This window comes from Bos taurus, chromosome 20, assembly GCF_002263795.3.
Source record: "Bos taurus isolate L1 Dominette 01449 registration number 42190680 breed Hereford chromosome 20, ARS-UCD2.0, whole genome shotgun sequence".
Lineage (NCBI taxonomy): Eukaryota > Metazoa > Chordata > Mammalia > Artiodactyla > Bovidae > Bos > Bos taurus.
This window is the reverse complement of record NC_037347.1, coordinates 20918004-20945130: the sequence shown is the minus strand read 5'-3', so window position 1 is coordinate 20945130 and position 27127 is coordinate 20918004. Positions and strand designations below refer to the sequence as shown.

Genomic DNA, 27127 nt, shown 5'->3' with positions numbered 1-27127 from the left:
TAAAGTGTGCCAGAAATGGAAACAAGAGGAGGGATAACAAGTGAATCACAAAGGGAAGGGATAGCTGTCCTGACTAATCAAAACACTCTGAGAAGCAGAAAAAAAAACACAAAGTATGAATGGTTTACATTGAGGGAATGACCTTAAGGAAGCCAGACATTTCAGAAGGAAAGACGCATGATTAAAATCAGAAAGTGCATTTTAAGAGTAAGTCAGGGAGAAGACTGTCCATCCAAATGTAAGACGTCAAGAATTTCTATTAACTTCTCATATCTCAGTACAGGAGAGATGGCTGTGTTAGGCTAAAGGCTTCTCAGGAAAACAAGCTGGCAAAATATCATGTCCCATGGAGTTTTTAAATTTCCTCTCCAAATCTCATGCATTTGTTTGGGGCCAATTCCAAGCCTTTGTTTTCAAACAATGCTCTATTCTAAAGTTCTTCTGAGGAGAATATTGCCTCCAGGATGAGCTGAAATGACACCAAGTGGGACCCCAGAAGCCTTCCCTGGAGTCTTGCAGAGTGAGACAACTCTGATCCATCAATTTTCTGGGCTTCTTTCTGACAACACAGCCTGTGTGGGGAAGCCAGAGGCCGAGTAACTCAGCCAGCCCAGTCTACAGGAAGGCTGGTTTCCATCGGAGCGGCAGCCAGACTGTGTGACCCTTTCTTCTCCAGTTCACTGACGTGAAGCCTTCTGAGAAAGCCTAGAAGAGAGCTGCCATTTTGACTCAGGCAATTTTTTAATGTTTTCTCATCATGTGAGTATCTTTCACCTGTCCCCTTCAGCTTTCTGTTTCAATTGCTCATTCATACAGATGATAAAATACAGTTCTTTAACTTGTCTTGTTAGGACCCAATGAAAATAGGGATGTAATTTTAAGGAAAAGATGGCATAAAAATAATGACCACGTTGTCCTATATTAACTAAGAGTATATATATGTAAATTCTAATGTATTTGAGTACAAAAATTATCCCCAGGAGACACTCTGAAGCAAGAGAGAAATGTAGGCAAACAAATAGGAAGCAGAGATGCAAGGGGGAAAAAATCAATAGGTATGATTCTCACATCCCTCGTTATGGGTATATTTTCCATTTTGTCTTCTGCTAACTGAAGTTCTTATTAATTTTTCTTAATAAAACCTTTTTGTATGAATGTTCTTAACTGTCCTGCAATGGAAAGCAAAGAAATATGAAGAGCTACTGTTGTAGCCACGCCTCCCAGGAAACAAACTCACTCAGAAGGAAAATGCAGATAGTGGAGTGCAGTTTATTACACCGGCGGGCCCAACGCAGAATCTTCTCTTAGCCAAGGACCCCGGCCAGTTTTTGCCCCACTCCAGTACTCTTGCCTGGAAAATCCCGTGGGCAGAGGAGCCTGGTAGGCTGCAGTCCGTGGGGTCGCAGGGAGTTGGACACGACTAAGTGACTTCACTTTCATTTTTCACTTTCATGCATTGGAGAAGGAAATGGCAACCCACTCCAGTGTTCTTACCTGGAGAATCCCAGGGATGGTGGAGCCTGTGGGCTGCCATCTATGGGATTGCACAGAGTCGAACATGACTTAGCAGCAGTATATACCCTAAGTGTAGGTGCCCAAACCCACCTCCTCAAATTCCCTGAAACTAGTCTGAACAAAAGAAAAAGAAAGATACAATCAAAGTTAACCTGTGATTCATATGCCTTAAGCCTAGGTAATTAACAGTGGAGAATTATCAATAGGCTTGTGGTCATACCCCAATAAGCATAATAGAATGTATGATTCTGTTGGATTACACAGATAATTAGTGTATTCTTTTAGGCAATGGAGAGCCCTGGGGCTCTTCCTACTGGGGGCCTGGTTTTGCAGATGGTATGTCGTTTCCATAGATACTGGGCATATGGCTCAAAGTCCACAGCCCGGCCCAAGATGGAGTCCTGCTTTCAAGATAGAGCCTGTTCTGTTTCCTCCCTCACTACTTTCAATTAAATTTCTTTAAATCAAAATATTAAATGCATGACATATAAAAATATTTAAAACATCTAACAATGATTATAAAAAGCTTTAGCACAATTAGAAGAAGAAAATTCACTTCATTGCTTTCCTTTGCAAATCTAGCTGATCTGTCCAAGATCTCTTACTCAGATCTGAAAATGACACAGTCTCCAAATTTGCAAATTAATATTCTTTCTACTGAGCTTTCCTGATGGCTCAGAGGTTAAGAATCCACCTGCAATACAGAAGACACAGGAGACATGGGTTTGATCCCTGAGTTAGGAAAATCCCACAGAGGAGGAAATGGCAACCCACTCCAGTATTCTTGCCCAGAAAATTGCATGGACAGAGGAGCACAGTCCACAGAGTCACAAAGAGTCTGACACGACTGAGCATGAGCACAATTCTTTCTACTTAGCAGTGTGGTCTCAGGAACAGTTTATTGAACTTTTTCTTAATTCAGTTTCCTGAGCTATGATATGGGCAGCATAATGATATATAACTCACAAGGATGTTATGAGGAATAGATAAATTTATATATTTAAATTGTTTAAAAAAGCAACTGCCACATAGAACTCTGTAGACATTAGCTATTATTACTTACCACCTTCCCTGAGGCTGAAACTCCAATACTTTGGCCACCTCATGTGAAGAGTTGACTCATTGGAAAAGACCCTGATGCTGGGAGGGATAGGGGGCAGGAGGAGAAGGGGACAACAGAGGATGAGATGGCTGGATGGCATCACCGACTCGATGGACATGAGTTTGGGTGAACTCCGGTGTTGGTGATAGACAGGGAGGCCTGGTGTGCTGCAATTCATGAGGTCGCGAAGAGTCAGACACGACTAAGCAACTGAACTAAACTGAACTGACTGACCTTGCCTTTCAATTAATTTTCTTTTTAAAACACCCTTCAAGTTATTGTCTTTGAGTGTTTAGTTGCTAGGTAGCAGTGAATCTTGGATGAGAATGGAAAATCTTTGCTTGTTCCTTTTCTTTCCTATCCCCCCAAAATGACTTTGCAGACCATCTTCCCTCTTCGAGCCCATATTACTTCATGGATAATCAATACAATTGATGATGATGAAATAGACAAAATATATGGAAGAAGGAATATGATTTCTATGTCCCAAATTAGACACCTAGGCCAGGGTGTGCCATTCACTGCCATCGTAATTATCATGACAAACTGATCAGGAATAAATTGAGCTGACAAATTGAACTAGGGAAAAATACACACCCATTAGTCATACATCACTTCAAATGCCACCTCCCCAGTGAAGTCTTCTCCAGTCCCACCCATCAGAATCTATTGCTCCCCTATCGACCATCCAGTACCACTTTGCTTGTACTTCACTTTTGTCATCAACCGTGTCGAGACCATGCATCATTCTTCCACTGCACTAGACTGCAAGCTCCTTGAAAGTGGAATCTGTATAATTCATCTTTCTGTCCAAAATCTTTATTCACTACCTCACAATAGTGATAGGTGCGCAGTAAATGTCTATGGAGTCAAATTCACAGACCTCACTTAGAGGTCGCTTATAAGCTTTCTTAAAATATTATATTAAGCATGGGTCATGCATCTAAAATTCTAAGTTCACAATGATTGTGTGAAATGCTATCACTAATTTCATTTATGGGTGAGAAAAACTGAGGCTCAGAGAGGTTAAGGGATTTGCTCAAGGTTACTCTGAGTGGTACAAACAGAATGTAAACCCTGGTTCTATTGGACACTGCTCTTTGGTAAGAAGAAATTAAGAATCAAACACTTCTTTTTATTAGTGGATCTCACTAACTCCTTCTGAAACAGGATCTGACTTTAGGAATGCACTCTCTTTAGGGCAATTATTCTGTAATATTTTACCACAAGGTAACCCTGAGTGTCTTACATGAATAACACTGAGATGGGTAAAACTGCCAGTACCATCACCCTCTGGCCAGTAATGAAAACCCCAGCATATCAGCCCTTTGAAAAGTTCTTGTGGACAGACATGATTCCAGGGATTGGTCTGGCTTTGTTTTGTTGCTGTCAATTACTTGCTCCTTCATCTGTTGATACACCTTATGTAGGCTATCACAACAATGCCCATACCAGTAAAACTTGTCTGCACACACTCATGCATGCTCATGGGGTTGGCTTCCAGCTACTTCATCTCAGAACTGCAAAATGAACCAACTCTTTTCCAGCTGGAAAACCAACCAGCATAATGCATTAGTATTCAACACAAGCCTGTTAAATTCCACTGTGACCTTTCAAAGTCTATAATTTGAAAAGCATACGGAGTTATTTAAATATGTTGCTTCCTCTCTTTTTTCTAATCATACCATTTTTTAGTGATTTTTTCTTTTAAATCTTTTAACCATTTTATAAGCTTCTGTTTGATTATTCTTTGCAAATTCTCTGCAATATCTAACTTACGTCACTTTCTCATACTGAAAAGAGTGATGATCATTTTAATCATGCATGTGTTGGGAGCCAATAGATTAACTACATGTTAGTGCACAAATCAAAGCAGAGAGTATAGTGTTGGAGTAAGTGTTTTAATTATGATTTTGTCTAATAATGTGATGGTACCAGCTAACACAGCCAGCTACAACTTTCTTTTCTTCTCTAAATGCTCTGGCTACCCACAGAAAAACAAAGGAATCTTGAAACATACAGGATGTTAAAAAGAGGCTTTTTAAAACTAATAAAGCCTAAAACATTTCCTACTTTGAGTTTAGAATCAGTGTGAAATTAAGATAATCATGCCAAGAGAACACCAGAAGCTACCCTGGGGGGAAAATGTAAGATGATATCCATTCAAAGCAATGGAGGAAGTAGAAGCCGTTCAATGTAAAACCCAGCATACTCCCCTTTAAACTAAAGGCAGGTTCTGGGTGGACCAGTGCAGAGCAGCAGGATGAGTGTCTTAGCATCCAGACACTCCCCCAGCTCACCCCACCCCAGAGCAGCCTGCCCCAGGCTTCCAGTATTACTCCTCGCAGCAGGAAAGTAGGCCCTGCATTCTCACTCCTCTTTCTCGGTGAGCTCCTTCAGCTCCATCTCCTCACCAACACTTCTATCCCACGCTGTGAGCTTCTCTCTGTTAGGGGCAGGGCACGTTGATTTGCAGCACCAGAGTGATGCGGCCTGTCCAGTGACTACCAGAGAAGCCAGAAGATGCCTCCCTGGGGACCAGCCTTCCCAAAAAGGCTATTTCATAGACCTTCCAACCCCAGTGGAGTGAGAGCTTCATGTGGATGAGACCTTCCAAGGGAAAAGCATCAAAAGCATTTCCTTTTCCTCCTCTTCCTGTTCTCATCAGCGTATGTCATGTCTAGGTTTAATTTGGGGAAAGGAACAAAGCAAGGAAGGGAGGAAACAGAAAAAAACATGAACAGAGTGACCGAGACTACAAAAGCACCCGCCTGCAGGCAGTGGTCTGCCAACTCAGAAAACACATCTGGGGCTGGTCGTTCTTCATCTGCAGTAAATCTCTAAAAATAAACTAAAAAGGTCTTCTTTCCTGAAGTTTCTATAGACTTCGATATCAAGATTCACTAGATCCTGGAAGTGAAGTGTGAGAGCTGTGAATAGCACAGCCCAAAACAGCAGGCAGGGCCGAAGAAAAGCAAGTCAGGTCTTGGATTCCAATGACCATTTTCCCCTCAGGTTTTAACTGGCACATCACTCTTCAGGGGTCATTATCTTCATCTGTAAAAGCAGAAGTGGCAAATGCAATTCCACAGGCGTGGGGATATGGTGCGGTTCGTTGTAGCATCAACAAGAATCCCGTGAAGAATGCATGTATCTGGACGGACATCCAGTCAGTGAGAGACAGCTCTGGTGAGTGCTGTGTGCAAATGGTGGCTTTTCCAACTGCTAGGACTTTCAGCATCTAAAGTGTCTTTAAAGAATGATGAGCGAGACTGCTCGAAGCTGGGACGTGTGTGTGTGCATGTTTTTATGACTCCACATAATTCTGGGAGTTTCATAAGCTTTTGTTCATATGGTGAACTTAAATTACACCATTAGGGACCCGCATCAAACTGACCCTCCACCTCCTCCATTGTTCAGGGGGCTGTTTTTGCTCTGTCTCTGGCCAGCCCATCACTCTACGTTGAGCCCTCTCTCTGTCTAGTGAACTCGAGCCTCACAGGAGGAGGGTCTTTATTTCAGTTCTATTTAATCTTCCATTTTTATTTCATTTTTAGATACAAAGATTTTGCTGTGTTCATTCCTATTCAGACACACCCACTCTTCAGCTTGACCTGTGTACCCAACCTCCCTGAGATGCCATCTAGCTTCTGAATCTACAGGCAGCCTCAAGGTTGCTCTTGTTGAGACACGCGACAGGCTAAGACACTACAACGTCATGGGACATCTTTATCCTATGGTGTCTGTTCTTGGCACATTTGGGCCTGATATATTTGAGTACATTCTTAATATACAGGAGCATATATGTTCCAGATGATAGATGTCATGCGATCACCCAAAGAGACAGTTGATTTTTAAATAGGTGGCCACATTGTTTTGGCAATGCTGAGTTGCCTCCTCTTAAAACATCCAGTAACTAGTAGGGGAGCATGAACAAGGCAGAATATTCTGCAGTAATAGGCTCTGCGGCATGAAGACGACTCATTAGAAATAGAAATGTGGGGGAGTGCCTCCTTGTCCTCACTGTCCCTCACTGTCCTGCCCAGCAGGTGCCACCTCCTACTCAGTTGCAAACAAGAAGCTCCCACTAGTTCTCCAGCAGCAACTCTGTTGTCATAATCACCAAGCAAGGTTTGAAGCCAAGCAGCACAAATGCCATTCTAAGTTTGTAAAATACGCAAAGATACATCAATACAGCAGGTGGAGGGTAAGCCTGCAGAATGCAACACACAGGCTCTGTAAACAGGGAGGAAGCTCTCAGCATAACTCTTAAAAAAGGATTGTGCAGAGTCCCTTAAAGATAATGAGAAGCAAATTGATGTCATCATTTGGGAGAAGAAAGGGTGATGATCCTGAGCAGATCTAGCCATCCTTTCCATCAGGTCACAAGGCCCCACCACATGCTTCACACTATCCCTAGATCCATGTGTCATTACTGTTTGCAGTTCATACGTTATCCATTGTTGCTGTTGTTAATATACCATTTTAAAACTGATTTGACTACCTTACAAAGTCATAACCATATAGTCCAGCTTCTTAAAAATAAAATGTGTAATCACCTGAAATTATTCCATGTTCTAAAAAGCAGGATAAAAACAACCAAAGCATAAGTGAAGGCTTATTTTGTTACCTTGTCTATTTTGTCACTATGAAAATTCTAGCCATTTGGTTGTTTCACTGGCTTTTATTTCCTATGCAAAGCTAACCAGACAAATACACGACCATAGTTTCCTGCTTTATGGGCGTATTTTGTCAACATTTTAAGATTTTTTTGAAATCAGGTATTCATTGCATAATTAAATGAAAAGCCACTTGCCAGCCCCTAGAAGCATAACTTATGCTTTGTGATAACTACCTGAACATGTGCAAACTTAATTATGTAAAAAGGTACCTGCCCGTGTAAAATCACCTCTATTGAGATATTTGTAGTAATATTTAACAATTGTAGTACTACCTGTGAATAAATTTCAATCAAAATTGTCATTCACCAATTGCCATTTGAAATACCTTAAAAATTATTCCAGCAGAGAAATGAGAAGTTATTAAGTGCAGAAGGTTGTCATCTGTCAGGCCATTTGGAAGAAGGCAGTGGAACCACCAATCAGTCACATCAGAGCACAAGATCTCCAAAGCTTGGCAAAGTTGACATGACATGACCCACTCAAATTCTAGTTAGGATTATTGCCAGGGGAATGATCAATGCCAAATAGCTTCTAACTAACATTAGAGAGAAACTCAAATTCCGAATTAAGTCAGTGAAACAGCTCCAACCCACCAAGTAGCCAATGAGTTTAACAAAGTAGAAAAAGCCGGTAAAAACACATGTATATTCAAGCACTCACAGTAAAGTCCTAATGCTGCTAAGAATTTCATTATCATAGGGTATAATAGGTGTAGAGTAAGTTTTATAGGTGTTTTAAGATCAGTGATACATCTTCAAGTCCTGTGAAAAGAAAAAGGAGAAAGGAATGGGAGAATTCACTCATAACACCATGGTTGATGTTGGTGAAAATGACAAGATTATAATCTCACTTTTCCTTTGGTGTTAAAGATGAACTAGTGATATGTTCTTTGAACCATGAGAAAGAATATATTTCTTCAGCCCCATCTTTCCAAATTCAGCTTTCTCCATTAAGCTAACTGAAATCAAATGCTAGCAGAGACCTTTCTTATACCTCCAGAGATCTCCCATGATCTGGGAGGTCAGCCAACATCCTACAGGTTCTACTTTCTGGCTTTCATTCTTTCTTGGACCAAACAACTTAGGACAATTCATAGGCATAGATTTCATTTAAAAAACACTCTGTGCCTTTGTTGAGGAGAAGATGCAGTTCTCTGTCATACCCTTCATTTAAAATACATGTCTGGAGTCCAGTCCCTTGCTCCCAGGCCCTCTGCCCATATGTAAGATGACCTATAGTTTCAATTTGCCTGGGGCCATCTCACTGCGTGTTTGTTGTCAAAGTATTCCTTCTCCTTGACCATTTTCCCAGACGAAAGCTTTCCTAATACCATAATTACGTGCATGCTGCGTGCTAAGTCACTTCAGTTGTATCCGACTCTTTGTGACCCTGTGAACTGTAGCCCGCCAGGCTCCTCTGTCCATGGGATTCTCCAGGCAAGAATACTGAGTGGGTTGCCATGCCCTCCTCCAGGGGATCTTCCCGACCCAAGGATCGAACCCGCATATCTTAGGTCTCCTGCATTGTCAAGCGAGTTCTTTACCACCTGCACCACAAGGGAAGCCCCTGTAATAAATTATATGATCACTCTATTCATATATGATATGCTAAATATAAAGAATTAAAAATTAATTTCAAGAAGGTACACGTCAATTCACTCTAATTCCTTATATGCAGAGTTGACCAACTGCCCAGAGAAAAATCTTAGATACAAATCTTGCACATCAACACTACTTTCAAAGTAAAGAACATAAAAGAGTTTAATAGCTCCAAAGCCTGGTCAAACTATGGAGGATGGAGTATATGTTGTTGGATATTACATGGAATTTAGTTGAGTAGATAAGGTAGATTATCGTTGGCCACTATCCAGGTGTTCTTTCCTCCTAACATGTAAAGGCTATGACTTCAGCCTGACTGGGTGAGTATAAAACCAAGAATGCACAGCCAACAAGAAGATTGAAGGTGGTGTGATCCAGACTCACTCATTCCTGTAGATGACGCATGCATTGTTGAAAAGGGCAGCAATAGAGTGCAAATCTGTCATATTTCTGCCTAAGGATACTGAACAGCAATGCAAGGCCCAAATACCTTCGCCATGCATTCTTGGAAAAGAAGGCATGCCTTCTTCTACTGGGAAATATTAAAATGAAATGCTCTCCTATTAACCGCCATATCAGCAAGATATCTTGTACAGTGATTCATTTTGAAAGAGAAACTCCTATCTAGAACGGCTATACTAAGTGGAATATAGAAAAACTAATCTAGGTTTCTCTACTGGAAAGAGAGAGAAAAAGTCCTCACATCATTCCAGGAATCTCATTCACCTTAGTGATACCATCACTGGACTGGGCTATCACTTTTCTCAATACAAAATTATATTTCAAAACTATATTTCCAGCTTTTTATACTAAGGTAATTTCATTTGCATGCACTTGCTCTTTTCTATTCGGAGAGGGCAATGGCACCCCACTCCAGTACTCTTGCATGGAAAATCCCATGGACGGAGGAGCCTGGTAGGCGGCAGTCCATGGGGTCACAAAGAGTTGGACACGACTGAGCGACTTCACTTTCACTTTTCACTTTCATGCATTGGAGGAGGAAACGGCAACCCACTCCAGTGTTCTTGCCTGGAGAATCCCAGGGACGGGGGAGCCTGGTGGGCTGATGTCTATGGGGTCACACAGAGTCGGACACGACTGAAGCGACTAAGCAGCAGCAGCAGCAGCAGCAGCTCTTTTCTATTACTAGAACTTTATTATAATATTAACTAGACTGAATGACTTTTCTAGAATTTCTCTTCTACTTTTACCCCATCACCAGCTATGATAACTAGAACTTGGAAGTTTTATACCAACACAGAATTTTAGACAAGCCAATTTTGTTTGGGTAGCTGATGTTTAATAAAGAAGGCAAATAGATTCAGTGCTCCCTTGCCTTCCCCCTAGAGAAAAATCTTGAGTTGCAAATGGGGCCAAATCTCCCCACCTCCTGCATCCTCTTTGATCAGAGCATAATCCTTCAGACTGGCTTTTACTTTCCGGCCAAATCAAGACATGGCTCTTTGTAAGTAAGAATGGAAGAAGCAGAAAGGACAAGATGGGTAATTCTGCTTTAACACATCTCAGAATCTTGGGCCTCTCCCTTCCCCACACAACCTCAAGTAACCCCACCCTCCACATCCACCCTGCCTTGGCACTGTTAATGCCTGTCGGATTTTCCATTCCCTATGTGACGAAGCAGAACTATTAGATATTCACTAATGCCCTTGTAGCCTGAAGGGGCTTAAGAATCCAAGAAGGGACAGTAGAAAGAGTTCTTTTGCCTGTGTACTGAGAGGCTATTTCATAGAAGCATAGACATTAAATGCTCTTAAAGGGCTTTTAAAATCCAGGATTCTAGCTAGCAAGGTTGCTGTAAACTTTCCTTTCTCCTCTTTCATCTTAAATAGGCATGCAAGATGGAAAGGCCTCCATAATCGCTCAAGAGCATTTCAATTTGGAGAGGCATTGACTCTCAAATTTTCTATATAGTGAGTTTTCTTTCTGTTGGGTATATGACTATGCAAGATAGTTTTTATAATGTTCTAATTTATAAATCTGGAAGAATTTTTTTAAGATAGCTGCAGATTTGAAGATTAGAACCAGCATATGCAGAACTAAACATATTCCTTACATCTGATTTGTACAATAGGCCAACTCCATCCTGAATATGTTCCCTGCCCATAATAACAAAGAACTTAGTCAGTTTGAGCTGTGATAAAACAGTGACAGGTTTTATCCTGTATTGCTTCTACATAGGAGAACAGAGTCCATTTTCCCAGGGGAGATTAAACAAGAACAGAGAAATACAAAAAAAGACAACAAATCATAAATGTTGGCAAGGATGTGGGGAAAAGAGAAGCCTAGTTCACTGTTGATACGAAGGTAAATTAGTGTAGCCGCTGTAGAAAACAGCAGGGAGGTCTCAAAAAACTAAAAATAGAACTACCAGCCTGCAGTGCGGGAGACCCGGGTTCGATCCCTGGGTCGGGAAGATCCCCTGGAGAAGGAAATGGCACCCCACCCCAGTACTCTTGCCTGGAGAATCCCATGGACGGAGGAGCCTGGCAGGCTGCAGTCCATCGGGTCACGAGAGTCGGACATGACTGAGCAACTGAACTGAACTGATGATCCAGCAACTCCACTCGGGTATATGTCTAAAAGAAGATAAAAACACAAATTTGAAAAATTGCACCCCAATGTTCATATGTTCATAGCAGCATTATTTACCATAGGCAAAATGTGTGTGTGTGTATATATATATACATATATATATATATGTATATATATAGTAGTATTGAATAGAATACTACTCAGTTATAATGAAATTTTGGCATTTGCAACAACATGGATGAACCTGGAGAGAGTATTAGGCTTAGTGAAGTAAGTCAAACAGAGAAAAACAAATATTGTATGTTTTCACTTATATGTGGAATTTGAAAAATAAAACAAATGAATGTATATTAACAAGCCAGAAACAGACTCAGAGAACAAACTAGTAGTTTCCAGGGAGAAGAGGGTGGGCAGAGAGGCAAGATAAGGAAAAGAGATTGAGATATGAACTGCTGGTATGAAATCAATTAGATACAAGGATGTAATATACAGCTCAGGGAATACAGACAGTATTTTATAACAACTTTAAATAAAGTAATCTATAAAAATATTGAATCAATATGTTGTACACCTGAAACTAATATAACATTGTAAATCAACTATACTTCAGTTAAAAGAAACATATTATCCACCAACTGCACTCCTAGGTATAAACCCCAAAGAACTGAAAACAGGTGTTCAGACAAAACTTGTACACAAATGTTCATAGCAGTACTATGCACAATAGCCAAAAGAACAACTCAAAAGATTAAAAAAGAAGAAGAAGAAAAGAAAGAGATACAATGGCAAAGGAATTCCTCCTTTGAGGGGAGTTATTCCAGATGTACCACATTCCTTGGCCTAGACCAGTGGAAGGTGTTAGGAATGCTTCCTAGAGTACATACACTTACTGAACTAAATTCCTTAAACAATGAGCTTCACCTATCAAAAAAGCAAAATGCCATATTTTAAACCCTTAGAAAAATTCAGATCCTATCCAAATTGAATGTGTAATTAGCAGGTGTAGTCCTCCTAGAATCTAACATTTTCCTTCTCGGAAAAAAATATCAGTACTTCCCTGGTGGTACAGTGGGTAAGAATATGCTTGCCAGGGCAGGGGACATGTTTGATCCCTGGTCCAGAAAGATTCCACATGACATGAAACAGCTAAGTCTGTGTGCCACAATTACTGAGCCTGTACTCTAGAGCCCATAAGCCACAACTACTGAGCCTGTGTGCTGCAACTATTGAAGCCTGTGTGCCTTAGGACCCGGGCTACACAACAAGAGAAGCACTGCAATGAGAAGCCTGAGCACCACATCTAGAGAGTAGTCCCCCCTCTCCACAACTAAAAGCCTGCGTGCAGCAGCAAAGACCAGCATAGCCAAAAATAAAATTAAATATATATATATTAGACTCAGTCGTCAAACTGAGGTTTTTTTTAAGTATTATATCTGGAAATAAAATCAAGCTGATCTAGATTTTTTTCTTAAAAAATTTTTTGCAAACTTGGGTTTACTGAATTGTCATAACCTAAACAGACCTTATAAGTGATTAAGAATCACTTTCAAAAATGTTATCATTATAGTTTTGAAATTGCTAAAAACACACTTTTTGGTTAAATAGATCCTTCCTTTTCCCTTCAGAGAAGGCAATGGCACCCCACTCCATTACTCTTGCCTGGCAAATCCCATGGACAGAAGAGCTTAGAAGGCTGCAGTCCATGGGGTCGCTGAGGGTCGGACACGACTGAGCGACTTCACTTTCACTTTCCTTTTCCCTTAAACATTAGCCCAGCTTATTTGATGTGGCAAATATTCTAAACTGAAGTTTATCAACATCAGCTTTAGTGAATTGTTTTATTGGACCTGTACATTGTAAAATATTCAGCAGCATCCCTCACTTCTACCCATGAGATGTCAATAGCACAAGCCCCTCCTCCCTACCCAGTTGTGAAAATCAAAAATCACCAGTCAGAAAGGCCATCATTAAAAAGTCTGTGTGTGTTTTAGTTGCTCAGTTGTGTCTGACTCTTTACAACCCCATGGACTGTAGTCTGATAGGCTCCTCTGTCCATGGAATTCTCCAGGCAAGAATACTAGAGCGGGTTGCCATTTCCTTCTCCAAGGAATGTTCCCGAATCAGGGATTGAACGTGGGTCTCCTGTATTGCAGGCATATTCTTTACCTTCTGAGCCACCAGGGAAGCCCCAAATACTGGACAGGGTACTGTTGGTGGGAATAAAAATTGGTGCAGCCACTATGGAAAACAGTATGGAGGTTTGTTAAAAACCTAAACGTAGAGTTACCTTATGATCCTGCAATCTGACTCCAGGACATATATATGGAGAAAACTATAATTCAAAAAGATACATGTACCCTTATGTTCATTGAAGCACTATTTATAACCAAGACATAAAAGCAACCTAACTGTTTGACAGATGAATAGGTAAAGAAGATGTGGTATATAAATATACAATGGAATATTACTCAACCATAAAAATGAACGAAATAAGGCCACTTGCAGCAGCATGGATGGACATAGAGGTTATCATACTAAGTGAAGTATGTCAGACAGAGCAAGACAAATACCATATGATACCACTTATATATGGAATCCAAAATATGATACATATGAACTTTTATACAAAACAGAAATAGACTCACAGACATAGAAAACAAACTTATGGTTACCAGTGGGAAAAGGTGGAGGTGGGAGGGATAAATTAAGAGTTTGGGATAAACATATACATGCCACAGACATAGAAAACAAATTTATGGTTGTCGAAGGGAAAGGGGATGCATTAAGAGTTTGAGTTTAACAAACACACACTATGGTATATAAAATAGATAATCAACAAGAATATACTGTATAGCACAGGGAACTATACTCAATATCTTATAATAACCTATAACGGAAAAGAATCTGAAAATAGAATTTACATAATGTATATATATATATACATATATATAATCACTGAATCAGTCTATACATCTGAAATTAGTACAGCATCATAAATTAACTATACTTCAATTAACATGCTAGCAAGGTAATGCCCAAAATCCTTCAAACTAGACTTCAACAGTATGAAAGGAGAACTTTCAGATGTACAAGCTGGATTTAGAAAAGGCAGAGGAACCAGAGATCAAATTGCAACATCTGTTGGATCATATAAAAAGTAATTCCCCCAAAAAAATCTACTTCTGCTTCACTGGTTATGCTAAAGCTTTTGACTGTGTGGATCACAGCAAACTGTGGAAAATTCTTAAACAGATGGGAATAACAGTCCACCTTACCTGCCTCTTGAGAAACCTGCATACACGTAAGGTAGCATGTAAGGTGGTCTGGATGCTGGGAAAGATTGAGGGCAGGAGGAGGTGGGGGTGACAGAGGGTGAGATGGCTGGATGACATCATCAACTCAATGGACATGAGTTTGAGTAAGCTCCAGGAGATAGTGAAGGACAAGGAAGCCTGGCGTACTGCAGTTCATGGGGTCGCATAGAGTCAGACACAACTTAGCAACTGAACAACCACAAGAGCAAAAACAAAATAAAATCTTTTCAGACACAGTAAGTATGGTAATAATGGGCTGCAAGGGATATAATGAGAGCACAGAAGATGGACAAGGACAGACAGAATTTGGGGAATAGGATGTGCTAGGCCATAGACAAAGGGCCAACAGAGGATGAGATGGTTGAATGGCATCACCAGCTCGATGGACATGAGTTTGAGCAAGCTCCAGGAGACGGTGAAGGACAGGAAAGCCTGGCATGCTGCAGTCCATGGGATCGCAAAGAGTCAGACAGGACTGAGCGACTGAATAACAACAACAACAAGGGCATAGGGGCAAGACATAGCATACTGTGGCTGATATCTAGAGGTTTGGGCCAGGAGTGATAAGAATTAGGGGTGAAAGAGAGGGAGGCAACCAGATTGTGCAAGGCCAACTTGTTTTATTTGCTCCTCGAGAACTGAATTTTCCTCACAGCCATTCCTTAGTCATGCCATTTAAAAAGCATCACATAAAATATTACTTTTAAATATTGACAACTGAATGCCAGCAGCATTTTTGCAGAAGATTAATTAAGTCATATTTATGGACAAAGTTTATTCCTTTAGGCCAAACGTGCACAACTGAATTATTTTCCCTAGTATTGGTAACGCATCGCTTTCTTTGAAACCTACTTGGAATACATCCATATCCTTACCTCATCATAAATCCTTGTCACAAATGTTTTTTTCTGAACAGGATTGGCATCTTTGTTGATTTCTAGCTTTGTTTGGTCTTATATTGAAATGTCGGCTTTGTCTGAGCAGTGCTTGAGAGAAGCAGTTTATCCATCTGCATTCTATTTCAAACAGAGCCATTGACTCAGGGAGTGAGACACTTGACCTACTTGTGACTCCCTTAAGCTCAGCAAGAGAGCAAAAGTTAGGTCTCTGATTCTATCATCAGCACTGACACTTTCTGGCAAAAGGAAATTTAAATTTAAAAAGAATGAGGCTTTAACATCATCATTTTGTTATCTTTTCTTGGGTGATTTAGTCCTGTGACAGTACTGGTAAAGAAAGTCAAGTTTTAAAATGCGCAATAAAGGAACAGAGTCTATGCGACTCCAACAATCTTCCTTTCACGTCACAAAATAATCAATCCTTGCTAGAATTGTGGTGTCTACTCTTGTTCTCCTCCTTTATTGAAGAATATGGGGAAACATCAGTTCCCACAAATATTTATTACAACCACTCTGAGCTAAGCACTTGAATATGAACACGACCTAATGGATAGAAAGTTGACTAAGAGTTAATATAGTGGAGGATACAGATAAAGACACAGATCATTAGAGTCCAGGTGATAAATGTGTGATTGGGTAAAACACAGAAAGAAATAGCTGACCCATGAGATGTACACACTGGTATATTTAAAATGGATAATCAACGAGCACCTACTTTGTAGCATAGGGAATGTTGCTCAATGTCATGTGGCAGCCTGGATGGGAGGGGAGTTTGGGGGAGAATAGATACATGTATGTGTATGGCTGAGTCCCTTTGCTGTGCACCTGAAATTATCACATTGTTATTCAGCTATTCTCCAATATAAAATTAAAAGGTTTTTTTTTTTTTTTAAATAAAGAAATAGCTGATCCAGTGGGAGAGGTCTGCAGTTAAGATTCTTTAGGGAAGAGACCCAAAGCATCCTAGAGGAAATACCCTGGGAGCTACCTCTGCAAAGGTGACAGGCAGTTAATTCGGTGAAGAAGAAGGGAAATTGCTCACATGGAGAGAAAGCATGAGCAAAGAGACAGCAAGGAAGGTCTCAGGGCCTGTACAGAGGATGCAAGTCTGGGAATATGGCCGGAAGATCCCTGGAAAGGATTGGAGGCTTTACCCGATAAGCACTAGGGAACTGCTGAAGGGTTTTAGGCTAGAACATGACAAAGACAAATTGGTATTTTTGAGAAATTCCTATAATATCTGGGTAGAAAATGGGTTTAAAGTAATAACCAGAGAGAGGTAAGGCAGCTAGTTATTCTTTGTTGCAGTTGTTCAGACAAGGAGTGACTTGGGTCAGTTCTTCAAAAGTGGCGGGGGGGATGGAGCAGAAACCTATAAGAAATGTGACCTGGTGTCTAGAGGAACTTAAGATTTTAGAGACTGTTTTTAAAAGGAAATGAGGAGAGAAAATTCTTAAAGATAAATTGAAGTGCTTATATTTATTAGACCTGAAAACAACAATCCACGACACTTGGTAAGCACTCAAGAAATTAACCAGGAGTTAAAATAAGGCAGTGGGGCTCCACTGTTGGAGTGGGGTTGGGTAGGGGGAAAAGATCAGGAAGTATAAAATTAAGATTTTTTTTTAAGAAGAAGTAAAAAATGTATTCAAAGTAAGTTCATACCATGTAAATACTCTATAAATATATGACATATAATATGAATATTATGTTACTAGAGTTAATTGTCAAAGAACTAACATGGAGCATGTGTGCAAAGCTTGCTTCTTTTAAAACTGTGTCTGTTAGGGAACTGTGCATAGAAAAGTACTTAGTGCATAATCATTGATAGAAGACCAAATGGAGGATAGAAAATAGGAAAGAGAAAAGCAGATCGGGGAGGTAAAAATATGCCCACAAGAAAACAGCCTGAATAATAATAGAAATGCTTGAAAAAAGATTTAAACAACGATTTCTCAATAGTGAGAATTATTAGACACCAAAAAATGGAAGTAACTTCAATAAAGTGGTCAAGAGCTAGGATACTGGAGTTCTACTGCCTTGGTTCAGATCCTAACTCCCCAGGTTAACAGCTGCATGAACTTGAGCCATTTCCTTAACTACTCTGAGCCTCAGTATCCCCACATGTAAGCTGGTTATTAGGCTTGGTGGGGATTAAATATGTTTGCACATACAGAGTCCTTAGACTAGTACCTGATACAACGTAAGCATCATTTCATATTGGCTCTTTATTACTATTATTGGAATTGAAATTTGTTGAAGATGGTGGTTGGAGAAGGCGATGGCACCCCACTCCAGTACTCTTGCCTGGAAAATCCCATGGGCAGAGGAGCCTGGTAGGCTGCAGTCCATGGGGCTGCAAAGAGTCAGACATGACTGAGCAAATTCACTTTCACTTTTCACTTTCATGCATTGAAGAAGGAAACGGCAACCCACTCCAGTGTTCTTGCCTGGAGAATCCCAGGGATGGGGAGCCTGGTGGGCTGCCGTCTATGGGGTCGCACAGAGTCGGACATGACTGAAGCGACTTAGCAGCAGCAGTAGCAGCAGAAGATGGTGGTACTTCTTGTTTATTGTTTGTTGGGGTCAATGGAGGGAGTGGGAACAGGTTCCAGTTTTTCTTTGGGACCAAGTCAGTGATTTTGAGAATCTTCTCATTCTAAGGAATTGATTTATAAGCAGTCATCTGACAGTCTTGCCTGTCACCACCAGTCAAAATTTGCATGCATTTTGAAATGACAGGCTATTTACCAGTAATGTCCTGTGCTCTCAGCCTGGTCCATGAAGCAAGAAAGACTGCCTCTTCCTCCATAGGAAATCTACTTCCTTCCCAGTCATTTTGCAACTACAGCTAGGGTACAGAGAAGGGTTGGGATCCATGATCTGTCAGTGCCTAGTTTTCTGAGAAGACAATGTGGTATTTCTCTAAACAATTAATCTAAATGCAATCATGGTAGATTTGTTAAATTGGATTTAGCCCAATTTAGCTCAGTATTAAGAAAAGATGATCATTTTTGGCAGCTGCAGACAAAGTACAAAATATTTAGGACATACAAGACTAATTTCAGTTGCATTGCATGGAATCTGCAAATTATCATTTGCCTTTGAAATGAGCTACTGGCTGAGCCCTAGAAATGACTGCCAGACACATGCAAAATGACCCAATTCAAAGGGATTATTTCTGCACCAAAAGATCTAAGGCATAAGTGTTTGCTTTAGTGACTATAATTGTCTTCAACAAAACAAAGACGGGGAAGAAATGCAGCCATTTTGCAGGGAAATTACATTGTTTCATGGGCCTTTTAAAATATAGGAAAAAACAGGAAAAATCACATTTCTAAACTGCAATTTGCCTTAGCTGGTGCATGCTTCAGTTAATGCAACTAGAGGAACTCCTTTGGAAACTCAGGTTTTAACGAAAAATCAACTGCTTATTTTGGCACCACATGTCACCGAAGGTGCTGATTGAAGAAACTATTTTACCAATTGACTGCACTCTGCTCTTTTCCAAAGTACTGACCAGTTATGATGCTTTCAGCTTCTAAAAGCCAAAAGAGCTTCCTGTGCATGTGTGTGCTCACTCAGTTATATTCAACTCTATGTGCCCCCATGGACTGAAGCCCTGCTGCCACTGCTGCTAAGTCGCGTCAGTCATGTCCGACCTGTGCGACCCCATAGACGGCAGCCCACCAGGCTCCCCCGTCCCTGGGATTCTCCAGGCAAGAACACTGGAGTGGGTTGCCATTTCCTTCTCCAATGCATGAAAGTGAAAAGTGAAAGTGAAGTTGCTCAGTCGTGTCCGACTCTCAGCGACCCCATGGACTACAGCCCACCAGGCTCCTCCGTCCATGGGATTTTCCAGGCAAGAGTACTGGAGTGGGGTGCCATCGCCTTCTCCGGACTGAAGCCCTAGTTAACTATAAAATGTGATTTCCCTTGTGCCTTGCACTAAAGCTTAAGGGTATGTGTGCACATGTGGTTTGGTTTGTATTTGGTTTAAAATAACATCATGGAGGATACCCTCTTTTAATATGACTATCTTCTTTTTGATAAGGAGACTACTGCAGGGCAGAAAAAGAGAAACTCAGAAGTGTCTATGTGCTTGTCTATAAGCATTTGTGTGTGTGTATTGTTTGCTCCTAATAATATGTCAGGCACTCCCACAGACTATCACAACAAAGGCATTTTATACTGTTCAAATATCTCCCAGTGCTTATATTAGAATGCAGATTTTTTTCAGCAAGCAACCACAAATTTCCCCTTTACTAGCACTTATCTCTCTCCTTCAACTATTTGTCCACTTCACCTCTCTTCCACCAGTAGTCCTAGCTCCTTCTTCCTATTTGCACATGTTTTTTCCACTATTCCTTAAACAGGTATGGTTGGAAAAGCATTTGTGAATTTTATATTATAAAGCCTTTCAAAGTTCTAGCAATCAAAATGCCCAATACTTCTCAGTGTTCTCAGAACTAATCCTGGTGCTCAAGTTGTTTACAGACTGGGGGCGGGGGGTGGGTGGTGGGAGGGGCCGTGCGGGTGGAGTGTAACATATGTTGAACCACAAAATCTGAGGGTTGAAAGAACCTGAGAAGCTCTCTGATCAGCATTGTTCCTCAGAGGAGGTATTCTCTCTGTGACATAGTGATGAACTATCCTGAGGCAGCCCAGGCTTCTGGGCTTCCTAGGATAGTGAATTCACTGCCATTGACAGATCCAGTTAGTACAATTTCTCTCAAATAAAGAGATAAAATTTGATTTCTTATGCCTTTTCCTATTGGCCCTAATTATGCTAAATTGATTCTTCTTCCACATGTGAACTTTTTCAGATATTTAAATTTTTCTATTATTAGAGATACATCTTGGGCTATTTTTCTCACTTTGTATACTTTCCTTGAACAGTTCCATTTATCCTGTGACTTTATAATTCTCAGTATCATGATGACTCCTATATGTTTTTTTTTCCCAGCTTAGTTTTCTCTCTTGAGCCTTAGATCTGAGTTTCCATTTATTTCCTCTGTGTTGCACAAGTTTCCTTAAACTCAACTGCCTTCATGATCTCCCTTGGGTCCCAAACCTGTCTCCTTCTCCCAGGACCCCTGTGTGAGTGAATGTCAGCTTCATGTACCTCAAACCTCAGAGCCATCTTTGGTTCTCCATTCCCTCTCATTCCCATGATAAAAACAGAAAGAGCCACTAAGGATTTTTAAATGTTCAAGAGACACAACAAAATGGATTTTTTAAAGAAAAAAAATTATCTGTAGTGACATATAAAACAGATTAGAGATGTATGGATTTAATGTAAGGAAATCAGAAAGGAAGCAGGTTTTCAGGCAGTAATATACAGGTAAATGGATAAGTATGTGGACAAGAAATTTGGAAATTAAAACAGCAAGAGACAGAAGACATGACAAAGAAAGAAGCAATATGACAGTCGATACATGGATATAATAGAAAGTAATGGTTTCAACTAAATCTGACTGGCGTTCATAGTAGAGTGAAGAATCACCTACTTGAAATCATTAGCCATCTAAAATCTCTTTTCCTCTGTAAGGAACAGTCATTCACAATCAATAACTTTAAAATTCTCTTTCCAAACTCTGCTTCTAATTCTCCTAGGTATGGAAGATGTGAGACACAGGAGTTATATTTTTGCCCAGTTTTGAGATCTACCCCAGGTTATTTCCTGCAGTGAGTGACTGGGGAGAATCCCAGGCTAGTTTATGAGCTATAAGCTTCAATGACACTAATACTTTACTTGAAAGATAATTCCATATGCAAATAATTTCCATGGGTATGAAGTTCTATCACATATTTGAACAGTAGCTTTCATGAGACTGAATAATCATTATGAACAAACAGGTGGAGTAATAGTGGTGATGCCTAACATTAATATATGCACTTTAGGAGTCTTCACAGTGTTATATGAATGAGAAAACTAAGAGCTGAGAATATTTTGCAAGCTCAGAATAGTAGAGCTCAGTTTGGCTGTCAGCTGGTGCTGACAAGACAGGTACCCACTGGATATTTTAATTGTTGGTTGAGCCTGCATGAGAAATAGGATAGTGAAATGTAGCTGAGACAAATGGTGAAGACATTTTTTCCCTCTTTGATGAGCTGGGGTGTGGGTTATTCTAGTATTACAGGTCTCATTCCCTGAATCTTGAAAGTACAATGTAGAATAAAAATGATGCAGCAATAGAGAGTTCACAGAGGTCAAACCTATTGGACATTTCAGGATGCTACATCTGTATACTTTCAAGATAAATTATTTTAGCAACTAACTCTAACATAAAACCAAGGAAGGATCCAGAATTCAATCATCTGATTTTTATTGAGAATGTCCTATAAACCTATCGTGAAGCTAAAGGCTCTGTAACATTTGAGTAGTGCTCCAAAAAACTTGCATGGGAATTATTTTCTTTGATCATCATGAAAATTCTACACATTAGTTAAAGCAAGTAATATTAGAAATCATACATGAATAAATTGAAGTTCTAAGAGCTCTATAACCTGCCCAAGATTCCAGAATCAGTAAGGGGTTCTGGTTAATAAGGACTCCAGCTAGAATTCTGTGCTTTTCCCTGAAGAACATACTATCTCCCAACGCAAGCCAAGATTAACCCTCAAAAAAATAAATTCATATGTTAGCTTAGTTTTTAAGACTGAGGCACAGGAGGAAGTAAGAAAGAGGAAGACAGATACCATATAATGTCACATATGTGTAATCTAAAACATGCCACAGATGAACTTATTTACAAAATAGAAACTGACTCAGACAAACGAAAAAACCTATGGGTACCAAAGGGAAAAGGGGGTGGGGTGGGAGATAAATGAGGAGTTTGGGATTAATAGAGACATACTACTACATATAAAACAGATAACCAATGAGGGACCTACTCTCATAGTGCAGAGAACTATGTTCAATATCTCATAATAACCTATAATGAAAAAAATATGAAAAAGAATATACACACATTTATATGTATATATGTATAGAACTGAATCACTTTGCTAGACACCTGAGACTAACATAACATTGTAAATCAACTGTCCTTCACAATAAAAATAAAAAAACAGAGGCACAGGAAATAGAAGAAAAAGTTAAAAAAAATCAAGGTCAAATACTGTTGGTTATGGGATCATTTTAATGTAGTGGTTCTAGTTCTGTTTTGGCTCCAAAGCCTACGTTGTTTATTCTATAGCACTCTGATCACACCTAAAGTCATAACCTCCAGCCTTAGTTTATCTTATTCCCGTAACTCAATATTCAACCATATTTTAGTGTGCATAGTCTCCCTGACAGACTCTGAGATCATCACGGAAGTGGTGGCTAGGTGACTTGTCTAAGGGCACACAGTTGAACACGGCAGCACAAGGATTTGGGGCAAAGCTGACAGAATACAAAACCCGTACTCTTGGCTTCCTTGGTGGCTCAGATGGTAAAGAATCTGCCTGCAATGCAAGAGACCTGAGTTTGATCCCTGGGACAGGAAGATCTCCTGGAGAAGGGAATGCCTACCCACTCCAGTATCCCTGCCTGGAGAATTCCCTGGACAGGGGAGCCTGGAGTGCTGCAGCCCACGGGGTTGCAAAGAGTCAGACAAGACTGAACAGCTAACACTACTGTCTTTTATATGATCATCAATAACCAAGCAAGTGTGCATGTGATTTTTATATATACGTAACAGAAGATGAAGGGCTATGACTTTTTTATTACTGATTCTTGTTTAAAAAAATAAATTAATCCCTACTGGCTTGAATAGTACAAGCTGACTAAATATATTCAGCCAGCTTTAATTCTCAATTGATAAATGAACTCATATACAAAAATGTGATATCTCTTCTGCATTTACCTTGTTGTAAAGATTATACCCACTGTTTGCCTGTTAAAAATTATTTTTAAAATACATTGAAAAGGTTACGGTGACTATCCATCTTAAGAAGTAATTGAAATTGAGCCAGTTTAGAAACAGGGAAACCAAATAGAACAAAACACTAGAACAGGATAAAATAAATAAAAGCTAAGAAATTAAAAGTATATTTGTTCAGCTGTCTATTTTAAACCTCGGGTAGGCACTTAACCAAATGTGGGTTTATTTTTCTCGCTTTATAGAAGAGGTCTAGAAGTAGATGGTCAAAAGTTTTTACAGAGTTATGAAATGTCATCAGGCATCTTATCTTTCTTTTCTGTCATCCTCAGTGTGCAGATTTCGTCTTCATGTTCACAAGATAATTGCTGCATTCCTAGGCATCACATACACATTCTGGGCAAAGGGTAAAAGGCAAAAGTTAAGATGCCAAATTAACCTGTCCCTTTTAAAACACCCAAAAAATTCTTAGAAATTTTCTACTTCAGAACTATATACCAAGAGTGTGCATGCGTGCATGCTCAGTCATGTCCAACCCTATATGACTCCATGGACTGTAGCCTGCCAGTCTCCTCTTACCATGGAATTTTTCCAGGCAAGAATACTGGAGTGGATTGCCATTTCCTCCTCCAGGGGATCTTCTTGACTGAGGAATCAAACCCATGTCTCCTGCTTCTGTCTCTTTACCACTGGGGAGCCTGTGTACCCAAGCACCTCCCCTGATTGCAATACAAAGGAATTTAGGAAATTCAGTTGTGGTTTTGGTGAACAAAATTGGGAGCTATCATTTCAGAAGATAGAATGCATATGAAAGAGGCAAGCCTCATTAACTACCATGGAAAGACGTTAACAAAACTGTCATTATTCACAGACAATGTTTGTGAAATAAAAAACTAAAATAACCTGTAAAGAAACCACTAGGACTAAAAATGCTATATGTATACAGTATATAATTTTTAATTCCTATATACCAATAACAATTAGAAAATATATTTTAAAATATTTACAGTAATAACAAAAGTTATTTTATGCCTAGGAATAAGTAAATCTAATAAAAGATATAAGAGCTTATGAAAAAATATATCAAACTTTATTTAAAAAACATAAACAGATACCTATATAAATGAAAAGCTGTATTGTCTTCATAAATGTAAAGATATATTATCAACATAGTAATTCAAGTTTGTATTGATTCAAATCCAAGTTTGTCTGTAAATTCAAGACACCAAGATAGTTTTGCAGAGCAGTGTTTTACAATGCTGTCTTCTGCCAAAGCAAATAATAAAAGTCACAGTGAGTTGTATGATTCTTTTATTTTACAAATGTTACTAATTTTAATGGAGCCAATCATTATTCTTTTCATCTATGGTTTGTGATTTCTATATTTTTAGATATTTTCTTTCTTATCCTGAGATTATGGGCTTCCCTAGTGGCTAGGTTGGTAAAGAATCCACCTGCAGTGCAGGAGACCCGGGTTCAATCCCTGGGTCAGGAAGATCCCCTGGAGAAGGAAATGGCAACACACTCCAGTATTCTTGCCTGGGAAATCGCAGGGACAGAGGAGCCTGGCAGGCTACAGCCCATGGGGTTACAAGAGTCAGACATAACTTAGTAACTAAAACACCACCATCTCTAGGTTATAAAGATAGTGCCCATGTGTCTTTTTTGAAGAAATTTTCCTTTTTCCTCTTTCAATAGGTTATAAGATGGAATTCTACAGAGCACATTGATGGAAGACATCTGCTAAATGCTCTTCCAGACCTGATGAGTAGAAAGAAATACCTGTGTCAACAATCACGTGGGCCATCTGCTTAGCTGAGGCAGCCAGCATCAACCTCCTCTAGAAGGACAGAACATCACGTTACGCCTTTGTCATCAGACACAGACAACTGTCATAAGGAGACGGGTTCACACAGCCACGCTTTGGAAGCACCTCTGCTCTCCTCCAGCCCTCTCTGGCCTCTATTTTTGCCATGAAGTATTCCTGAACTGGGACTGTGCTATAACAGTTTTCATTTTAATTTTTAACAAATATTTCCTTTCTCCTTAGACTCTACAAACAATGCCTTTTTTAATCCCTTAATGCTTCTCTCAGCTTCAATTTTAGTCCTCTTCTTAATTTTTTCTTTTTTTCTGAACAGCTGAAAGCCCCCTGCAGTGGAAGCATGGATTCTTAACCATTGGACCATCAGGAAATCCCTGAAACTATGTATTATAATTAATTATATTTATTTGCTTATTGGAGCTCTTAGCTCTTCCATTCCTGACTGTTCCCAGCGCCCACTCACTCACATAGCTTCCTCCATCCCGGTCTTCCCAGGTCTCTCAGGCTCCACCTCTCTTGTCCAAATACACCAGACCTGTCCTTTACCCCTTGGTCTGATCACTTAACTAAGCTAGCCAGGTAAACCAATCTTCAGTGATGAATTGTGTGGGTAAAATAGACTTCCGTCTTACTCCTTCTTCTTGCCATGTTTGTGTTTTAAGAGGCATTTTCATCAGTCCTGTCAACTGAAAAAAAAAATGCACAATTATAAAAATGAGTGTTATGTTTTACTTGGCGGACAAAACTCAGGACTTAAACCCGAGATGCAGCATCTCAGATAACTCTGAAGGACCACTCCAAAGAGGCGAGGGGCACAGCCAGGATATACAGTTTTTGTAACAAAGACCAGGATGGACGGAATATCAAAAGTTTACTGTTAATTAAAGAAAACCAGATATCTCCAGTTAAGGAATTTAGCACGTTTCTATGTATAGGAGGGTGCAAGAGTCTGGGCTTATTAAAATCACTCCTTTGATGTACACCTCAGCTATCTGGGGCCAGCATCCTGTGCTGCTCATCCTGGGTCCCCTCAGGGTGCACCATAGGGGTGTGACTGTGTGACTTGAGGGCCGCAGCATCCTTCTTTTAACTGATATGGCAGACAGCATTTTTAGTTCAGTCCTAATGCAAAAAGCTAGCCTTCCTGTGGAGTAGGAGGATAAACTGGCCCATTCAAAGGAGTTGTAGACAGTGCTGGGTGAATCTAAAGAGTGATTGTGCTTATTTCTGTCAGTAGCAGGTAAATGAGGGGACCAGTTGTTGCCCCTGAAGTCTCTTCCATTAGACTCTATCTACTTTAAACACAGGTTGCTGGGGACACAAGGCACTGCTCTAACTGCAGGAAAAGTACCATGGTAGAAAAATGGAAACCAGGAGGGAAGATAGAACACGGGCATATGCCCCAAGGACTTCCACAGAGGTCTGGGGAAGAGGTTTGAGATAAATGATCAACATGGCTTTATGCTATGGATAACTATGGATATAAAAGATATCACCCAGCCGCACACATGGCGGGAGAAGACAAGAGGTCTTGGGCTGAAATCCTGGGAAGTACAGATATGTGAGGATCAGGCCAGGGAAGAGTAGCCTGCAGAGGATGCGTTCAGAGAGGTGGGAAGAGAACTGGGAATAATGCCACCACCACCATCCTCTACCATCTGCTGGTATTTCTATGTGCTAGAACGTATGTTAATCTTTTCACATGTATTTTAACCCTAATCATCAAAACAACCTCATGTGGTAGAGATTATTATTATTATTAACTCAAAAG

At 40.0% G+C, this 27127-nt stretch overlaps 1 long non-coding RNA gene across 1 annotated transcript; it reads left to right on the top strand.

Moving 5' to 3' along the window:
* Positions 1–453: 453 nt before the first annotated feature.
* Positions 454–25610, top strand: LOC132343183 (uncharacterized). Its single transcript, XR_009491889.1, has 2 exons — positions 454–759; positions 25230–25610. It is a non-coding gene; the product is annotated as an uncharacterized lncRNA (long non-coding RNA).
* Positions 25611–27127: the final 1517 nt, after the last annotated feature.